We start from the raw sequence: 9,060 nt of genomic DNA, 5'->3' as shown, positions 1-9,060 counted from the left end.
AAGAGGGATGAGTGATGTGGTCAGAACATACAAGGACTATAACCCTCAAGCAGGGGAAAAAAAATAAAAATTAATAGTGGGCAATTTCTTGATAAGCTCAGAAAACACAAATTGACAGAATAACCTCTGCTTCCAAAACCTTTTAGAAGCTGAACAATTTTTGAGGAAGAAAAGAGAACAGAGATGGCATCCAAAATAGCACATAAAAAAAAAATCTGAGCAAGGGCATTTGCAGTGCTAAAGCAGAATGTTAATTGAAATCCTACTGTGCCAACAGGAACATTGGAAAGAGACCAGTCAGGATTAGACTAATTAAGATGTCTTTAAAAGAAAGAGGAAAAAAAATCCACTGAAAAACTGAACAGGTTGGATTGTATTAAAGAGGAATTTACCAAATGCACAGAGAATCCTTAAAGAATTTATAAAGTGTGTCCATCTTGCAAAACGTGAATTGAAGTAGACTGGAATGTTGATACAGTTAAAGAAAAGCTGTCTTCTGAATATCTTTGAAAGCTTGTGGTTGGGAATGTGCTCCAGCACATTAGCTCCTTGTCCCCTGTATTTTTATTTTGAGGAGAGATGCCAATAGCTGCTTTAAGGAAGTTGATGGCTTCTGTATAACCCATTGTAGTGGCTTTCTCTGACACAAAATACTCACGATTCAGCACCCCTTGCCTTGTCATCACTTGCTCCCATTTGGCTTTGTGTGCCCGGCTGTGGAAAGAGGCAAAGTGAGGTTTGTTCTTGAGCTGGAAAATGGAATTTCTTTTATTTGTACAAAGGTAAGGATATTGTTTAACATGATCTTGTCACTACTATGGAAGTAGATATCCTTCTTTCTGAGCTATCGCTACACACTGCTTCAGGCAGCACAACCTTACAGTGCTTATGTGGCACAAGAACATGGGCATGAAGATGGAGATGGTGTTTGAGGTTGCCTTTGCTAGGACCAGCAGGACACAGATTTGAGTCTGAGATCACAGGCAGAAGCAGTGTTTGCCAGGCAGCTTCCACAACTGGACCCACATCCAAGCCTCTTACAGCCCTGGGAAGATAGCCATTGCTCCTGACATCACAGAGTGATAATGGCATTTGACAGAAGAAATCATGAATATTTTAATCCTTTAAAAGGAGTAAGGAGTATGTCTAGTGTTGAGTCAAGCTGTTTGAATTATTCAGTGTGAATAAGTGAGCCAATTTATTGGACCTTTTCCTTGTTCACAGATCACTCATAACCTCATCTTTCTTTCCATGGCCAGAGTTGCTTTTCTCAAGTTTTCTGCAAATAGTTTATACAAATGTCAGCCAATGGAACTTGTGATCTCTTTCCTTCAACCATTATTAGCTGTTAGCTTTGCATAATTTTCCAAATTATTCCTTTTCAGTATTTGGATGGTAGGAATTTTGAAGTGGGGGAAGAAATGAAATAGTGATTCTAAAACAAATATATAACTGTACAAATATTTTTCCACACAAAATTTCAAATATGTCTAGTTGTGCAAAGTGATGATTTTATTTATATAATTATAAGAGCAAATAAGCTCCTGACTGACAGAAGGTTTTTATTGGGGTTTGAATTGTGTAACAGCCCCAACAGGAGCCTTCTCAGGACTGAGTGGTCAGAACCATTTAGGCTTAGCCCTGAATATGTCTCAGCTATCCAGAAAAATGTGGCGTCTACAGTTTATATGTTCAGCAATAATTTTAAAACCTGACTGTTCTTTTTACTGGAGCTGAAGAATTGCAAGTTAGATGACAATTGACTATAAATGGACTATAAATTAATATGGTTAAATCAAAGACAACTCTGAGGAGTGTTTCAGAGTCTTGACTTTACACTATTCAACTGTCTTGAGTTTTGCATTGGTATATTTACTTATTTACCAAAGTCAGAGTCTTTCTACAAAAGTACTCTCTGTAATGATATTCCTGGGAGGTCTGCATCTTGTCTCACATTTGTACATATGTGAAGTCACCCACACAAGTAAGCGTATGTAAAATCTGCATACTGATACAGTACCATTCTTAAAATCTGATGTGAAACTACACACAATAGGAAAGCCAGAATCTTTCTGTAAAATTGCACAGAGAGTAAATCCCATTCTAAGGCATTTATCTAAGTAAAATGGAGTGTACAAGGTACTAAACTAGCCTGACAACCTGTATTTAGTGTAATGATTTATTTGCTCTTTGGCAAGCTCTAACCATTTACTATTAACTATTGCAGAGGAAAGGTAAGGTTATTATTACCTCATAAAGTAAATAGTGATACTTAACAAAACAGAACATCTGCCCCACTTATTAAAATATTTTGACAGATTTAAATTGGTTAACATTTAATCTCATTTGTAATTATGGGAAGCAATAGTATGTGTTCTGAAGACATGAAAATAAATATTTTTGTGATTAGGAAACTTGTTACACTCCAACAATAATTTTTTTTCTCAGGGTTCTTTTCTTAATCTGAAAATAATGTAGACATTACTTTGGCATTCCTGTAAATACTGAGGCTACTTGGAACTAAGCCTACTAGTTTTAGATAGCTTAAAACCCAACCTTATTTATTTTACTGGCATATAAAAAAGGGAAATACAAAAACAGCTTTCCGTGCTTAGCAAAATAAGTTGATATATGGGAATCTAAGGGGATAGGTCACAGTGTTTTCATGTTTTGAGAATAGAATTTGACTGCTTAACTATTAGATATTTAAAGACTACTGAATTTTCAAAGAGAGACTAAAATTCTTCTATTTGAATATTTTAAGTGCTGAGGACAAAAGTTGAATACTAACTCAGTAAAGGAAAATATTTATTTTTCTTCTGGATCTGTTCTTTGGTCCAGTCCACTACATGGCCACATGACTACAAGTGGGCTGTCCCGGGATGGGAGGCAGGAGCAGGCAGACAGGAATAGCCAGACCTTCCCCGCCTGTGATTCTGTTGGTTCACACTTGATTGAAAAGTTTCTGTAACTATGACTTAAGATGTTAAATCCAGAAACTTGAGCTAGGCTGTGCTTTTGTAACTTAGGCTGATGTACCTCTCTGGCAAATAACTTACTGCTCTGCAGTTTTTCTACCTTTCTTCCCCCAAGCTAAATATTTTTCTTGTCTATACGGAAGTTTTTAGCAGTCGGGTGGTTTTTTTTCTTTTAATATATTTGCACAATAGTCAGCATAGCAAGGTCTGTTTCTCAGCTGAAGGTTATCTGTGTGGAACACAGTCTCAAAAAATTTGGATGTGACTTTCTGGAAGGGGAACTAGTCTGGTTTACACCAGCTTCATCATTACATGTGGCAGAAAGTCCGAAATCTCTCTGCTCATCAACTTTGTTTAATATAGCACTTTTCCTACAATGCGTCAAAAGCATTTTAAAGAACAATAGCTACTGAGTTGAATAATCAATTATAGATAATAATACAGTGCAGCACAGATAGTACAAAGTGTATAATTATAGTATTTGATTTGGTTCTGTTAGAAGTCAGTGGCAATTTAACATTCACATCATCAGTGGAAGCAGGAAGCCCAATGTAGATAAATGTTCAGCATATGGTTGGTTAGTTGTGAAGTCTGTCTCAGCTATTCACATGTCCTGTAAAATTTCAGCTTAAGTTGGATCTTTTTGTGTTGAGTCCTGTCTCAAAAATGATCTAGAACATAATCTAGTTTAAGGTCATATTGGTTTATCCTTTTTCATTTTATGTATTGACTTTCTGACCTCTCTGTGGGCTGTACCTATATTTAAAACATCATATAGAGTCTAATTAATTTGGTGGACTTTACCATTTCTTCTAGAAAAAAACATTCAGAAGTAAATTGCAATTTTATTACTATTTCTTAGATTCTTAGAAATTAATGAAAGCAGCTTTTCCTGAGGAATCCTCCTCACCCTTTTCTTTTAACCTGAAACTTACAACTAATCCTAATAAACAGAAATTTAGTTCTGACTGGTGATGTGATTTTCATGGCCTTGTTTGTACTTCAGATGGATAAATTAAGGCCCTGTAATCTGCTTTCTGCTGCAAGGATTTTGAAAAGTGCTTTTTAAAAAATTGTATCTCAGTGAGTTCTAGAACACAGAGGCTGAAGACCCACTGTCCTCAAAAATTTGAGCTAATAAATCTTGATCGCATGACTACTCTGAGAGGAGGTCTGGAGAGTGTTTATTTCTAGATTTAAGTGAGTATTGAAAGAACTTTTTTCATTATTCTCTCCACACAATTAATGAGTTTTCACAATACTATCTGAGAGTCTTTCCCCTCTATGCATTCTTTGTGCCGTTCTGGTTTTTATGTCTGTTTTTGTATTCCATGCTTATTTTTTTGGTCTACCTTGATTTAGTTCAAATGTCTAGGTTCTCTCTGTGACCTTTCTGACAAGACTGTGGGACTGAAAACAGGACCAATCATCAGATTTAGACCTATAAATTGTCCATACTCCATCAAATCTTTCCTAATCTCCAGATTAGTCCCCCAAGTCATGATTCTATCTTTGCCTGAGTGAGGTTTTGAATATTCCTTTCTTTGTTTTAGCCTGAAACTAACTCAAAACCCTAATGCATAACTTTTTAAAAAATAAATAACATCCTTTTCATAAATTTAATTTCTTCCACATACAAGTTGTTGGGGTTTTGTTAATCTAGGGCTAGCATAAGCATATAAGAGCATATACTGAGTGCTGTGTTCAGCTCTATGGCCTCAGCACACAAAGAAGGTGATCCTGTTGGAGTGAGTCCAGAGGAGGACCATGAAGTCTAAAGCATCTCTCCTATGAAGACAAGCTGAGAGAGCTGAAGTTTCTTGGCCAGGAGAGTAAAAGGCTCCAGGGAGAACTGCGTGCATCTTCCAGCACCCAAAGGGAGGTGAAAAAGGATTTTTTATGAGACCATCTAATGATAGTAATAGGGGTAATTGGTTTGAACTGATTCTGAATTAGGTTAGAGATCAGAAAAAATTTACTGTGCAGATGCATTGGAGCAGGTTTCCCAGGGAAGTTGTGGATGCCCCTGGAAGTGTTCAAGGCCGGGCTGGATGGGGCTCTGAGCAACCTGGTCTAGTGGAAGATGTCCCTGACCATGGCAGGGGCTTTGGAACTACATGTCTAAGCTTCCTTCCAACCTAAATAATTCTATGACTCTGATATATTCTGTGAATTTAGTTTGTTGCTTTGATTTTGTTTTGTTTCTCTTCTGTGTGAGTTTAAGCTACTTTCTGTACATGGATTTTGAAACTGCTTTAAACACCTGACAGTGGTACATCTCCTCTGCATAAGGAGAGGACACCTGTATAGGTGTGCTCTTATAACCAAATTTTAAGAGAGTGGTGGGTTAAGAACTGTGCTTGGTCAGGTAAACAAAATCTCCCATCTGGGGAGAGCAGAATCTGACCTCAGTACAACACATAGAAATTTGGAACTCTTACTATCTGGATTGCAAGCTTCAGATCTAGCCTCAAAGAAAATAAAAACTTCAAAACATTAACTCTTCTATGGCTCCTAGGCTGTTAGTTAAGTTTTCCTTTCTTTCACTTTTTTATTTTCTTTTTCCTTCAACACTTGTTTTTACAAGAAAAATAGATGCTCCCAGCCTAAGTAATTGCCACCCTTCTTTTACAGCCTTACAGCTCCATAAGATGAGCTATTGTGCTAAATAATTAGCACATGCCATTCAGAATATTATAAGAATTATATGCAACATCAAGCAAGAACTATACACTGACAAAGAACCCTATTTGCTCTGAAGTTGCACTAAACAGAAATTAGGCATTTGCAACAGGTGCATTTAAAACAAGTTATTAATTGTTAACGGGAAAAAAAGAGAGAGAGAACAGTGTCCTATTCAACCATTAATACAGTAAAGTATTTTAAAGTTTGCCATGGTTTGAGCTATAACCTCGATGAAAATATCCTTTGTTCATTTGCATACACAAACATTAATCCCATGCTTGAACACAAAAATGCATTTTTGTGTTCAATAAAAACTACATTGTGATTTATAATTTTTTAAGTAATTGTGGCTGAGATGTTATTGGAAACAAAGAAAACAGCTATATTTAAATGCCAGGCTCCAAAGGAATATACTATATAGAAATTTTTTAATAAGGAAGAAAACATATTTTATTTCTAGCATGTCACTAATTAATACAGATTTTCTTTTTGATATACTTATTTTTAATTGAATTTTGTGTTTTGTGATGAGCTGTACTACAGTATACTGGAGGCCCTGGAGATTTTGTTCTCTGCTTATATAGTGTGTAAAAGATATTACAAAATATAACATTACATTGACCAGCTAACTTGGTAGGTTAAACTTATTAGAAGATTTCTACAAGGTGTACCTTTCTTGTGGATTGCAGTTGAAGATGGGCACTGAGCCATATACACTGAAGTAATTTTGGCATTTGGAAACAAAAGTCAATGCACTGGGGAAACTAAGATGACTGGAAAGGTGTCTGATGAAGTCAAGTAGCAGATGAAGAAAGAGACTTTACATTTCAGTTTTGGGATGAGATGTCAGTTTTATGGCACTGGAAATACTGGTAGAGATTTTAAAAAGAAATTTAGGCCTTTTTGTGTGTCCAGATCCTCTAGCCTGTACAGAGTATAGGACTTGGCTGCGCCAGTTTCAGCTGCATCCTGGGATCTCCAGAACAACCTTGCAGCAGAAATGCACCTCCAAGTCTCCCTTGGCAGTCCAAGCCTGAGTTATTACTGGGAGGTGAGGAATGGCTTCAAAATGTCTCAAGGAAAGACCCTAGGCCTTATTTACTTTGAAGTCATTCCTTGTGTTCTTCTCCCTCCTTAGCAGCCTCCAGCCTCAATTTTTATCTAATGCCGGGTTATTCCATAGACTCTTTTTTGCTCTTCCAGTAGGCTTAGCATTTGTTCAATCTGTGTTTGAACTGACTGTATTTGCATTGTCCTGCAGGCTGTGAGACATATGGTCCATTGAGAGCACAGGAGGGAGAGTTCTGGAGCCAGCTTTGTGTTCAGAGCCACTTCAAAGCTTTTCAATTCTGTAGGCAAAATTTAAAGGGATAAGGAACTGTAGTCCCAGTTGGATTTTTCTTTAGTCGGGAGAAGTAACAGTAAGACAGGGAGGAGAAGTCTGGACAATCATACTTGCTGCTTCTGGAAGGAGGGGAGCACATGTAGAGGGATGGTTGACCAGCAGCAGCCTTTTCTCTCTCCCTGCACTGCAGAACCCGACTTTGACGCATTCTGAGCCAGTCCTCAGAGCTAACTGGCATGAATACCAGGGATCTGGCTAAAGCAAATTAAAAAAAACCCAAAAAACAAACAAACAAAAACACCAAAAAAAAAAAATCCCAGCCATCCCCTCAAAAAACTCCAAAACAAAGAAAAAACCCCCACAAACACTCACCCCCCCTGCCCCAAATAAACAAACAAGAAACAAACAAACAACCAAAAACCACCCCAAAACCAAAACCCAGACACAAGTCACCATAAGTATCCATTGTGGTCACAACTGTTTCTGGCAGTCACTTGTAAAGATGAGCTTGATCCTGGGATTGAAATGGTTTTTAAACATTTTTTGATCAAACTCTTTAGGGAGCAGCTGAATTCTGGAGAGGTTTTTGTTGAGCATGTGCAAAATGCAGTTGCACTAAAGGGTTAGTAAGTGACCAAGACTGGAAAAATTTCAGCAGCGGACCCATAAGATTCAGCAGTGACCAAAAAAAGCCCCTGCCCTGAATGATTCACTATGTGAAGCAGATGGCAAATAGAGAAAATTTTAACCCAAATTACTGAAGTTTGGCAAGATTTGTGACCTTATAAGCTTTGTATGATGTCCTACCTTAAATCATAAGTTTCACCTTTAATTGTGTCTAAAGGTGGTCTCTGAACTTGGTACATTATGAATGCCACTGGCTGTTAACCAGGGCATGATTTGCATCCTCAGCAGCAAACTGCAGGTGCCTATGTTCTGTGGTGGATCAAGCACAATATTCTTTAAATTATCCTGGTGAACTATTAAGATGGAAATGACATTTCAGTAATACTGAGTGTTTTGGTGAAATGAATATTACTTTATAATTTTCATTTGATAACACCTTTCTAGGCCTTCCAGAAAGCTGAAATTCATTTGATTATTAAAAGTTCATTTTGGGCATATGTTCTGTATAAATTTCTTTTGGGCCTGGGAGGAAACTGTGTAGAAGGCAAATGAAACTAAACTGTAATTTGTGGTTTGCTGTCCTTACAACATCTCAAGCCTATGACATTTCAGATGGATTTATTGATACTTTGAAAAATATGTAAAAATAAATAATCAGCTGTCACTCTCCATATATGTGCTCTGTTTTCTTTAACCTTCTTATGCCAGATTCTATAAACTCCAGCAAGACATTCTGTATGCTATGTACAGCTTGGCAGCTCTAATGACACACATTAAGACTTTCGGCAAAAAATGTTTGGAAAGCCCCATATAACAAATCCTTCAGATTTTTTTTGAATAAAATAGTTAAAGGTGGCAAATTCCATGGAAAATGTTTTCCAGAAGGCAGGGCTGCAGGCTGTCCTGTTCCTGCTTTGTATAAAACTCCATGGTGAAAACATCTTTCAGTAGTAAAGAAGTTAATATAGTAAATCAATTTACTCTGTCTACATATGCAGTTATAGACTTTCATAGTAGTATTTTTAATGAATTTTTAATATGGGATTACTCTTTTGGATTTATTTTCCTTCTCCATTCTTTGTCTTTAAGAATCCAAAAGACAGTGTTCACCTCTGTAGCCGAAAACTGGGATTCTTTCTGACCATGGCTATGCCTGTGTGAAATTTCAGAAATGACAGAAAAGCTCTTCTGGACCATCAGTTGCATGCTTGAATTCTCAATGGACTTGTTAGTCATAGAATAAGGAAAAAGGAGAAGCCAGGTATATTAAAAAAGATCAGATTTATGAATGACTTTTGGCTATGCTCTTTCTTGCTCATAGGTGATGTGTGGAGCTGTGCTGAAGGTCAATTGTCTGAAAATTTGAGTGAAAACTTTTGCAGCTAGAAGATCAGTTTTGCTCATATACATTCGTTTACAAATTCC

The 9,060-nt window shown here is 37.0% G+C and overlaps 1 long non-coding RNA gene across 1 annotated transcript in view; it reads left to right on the top strand.

The window, feature by feature from the left end:
- Positions 1–659: 659 nt before the first annotated feature.
- LOC135302068 (uncharacterized) overlaps positions 660–9,060 on the top strand; it is an 89,641-nt gene continuing 81,240 nt past the window's right edge. The window contains exon 1 of the long non-coding RNA XR_010363760.1: positions 660–782. This is a non-coding gene — a long non-coding RNA (uncharacterized LOC135302068). The remainder of the gene's footprint in view (positions 783–9,060) is intronic.

This window comes from Passer domesticus, chromosome 6, assembly GCF_036417665.1.
Source record: "Passer domesticus isolate bPasDom1 chromosome 6, bPasDom1.hap1, whole genome shotgun sequence".
NCBI classification, from domain to species: domain Eukaryota; kingdom Metazoa; phylum Chordata; class Aves; order Passeriformes; family Passeridae; genus Passer; species Passer domesticus.
This window is presented reverse-complemented; position numbering and strand designations above follow the sequence as displayed.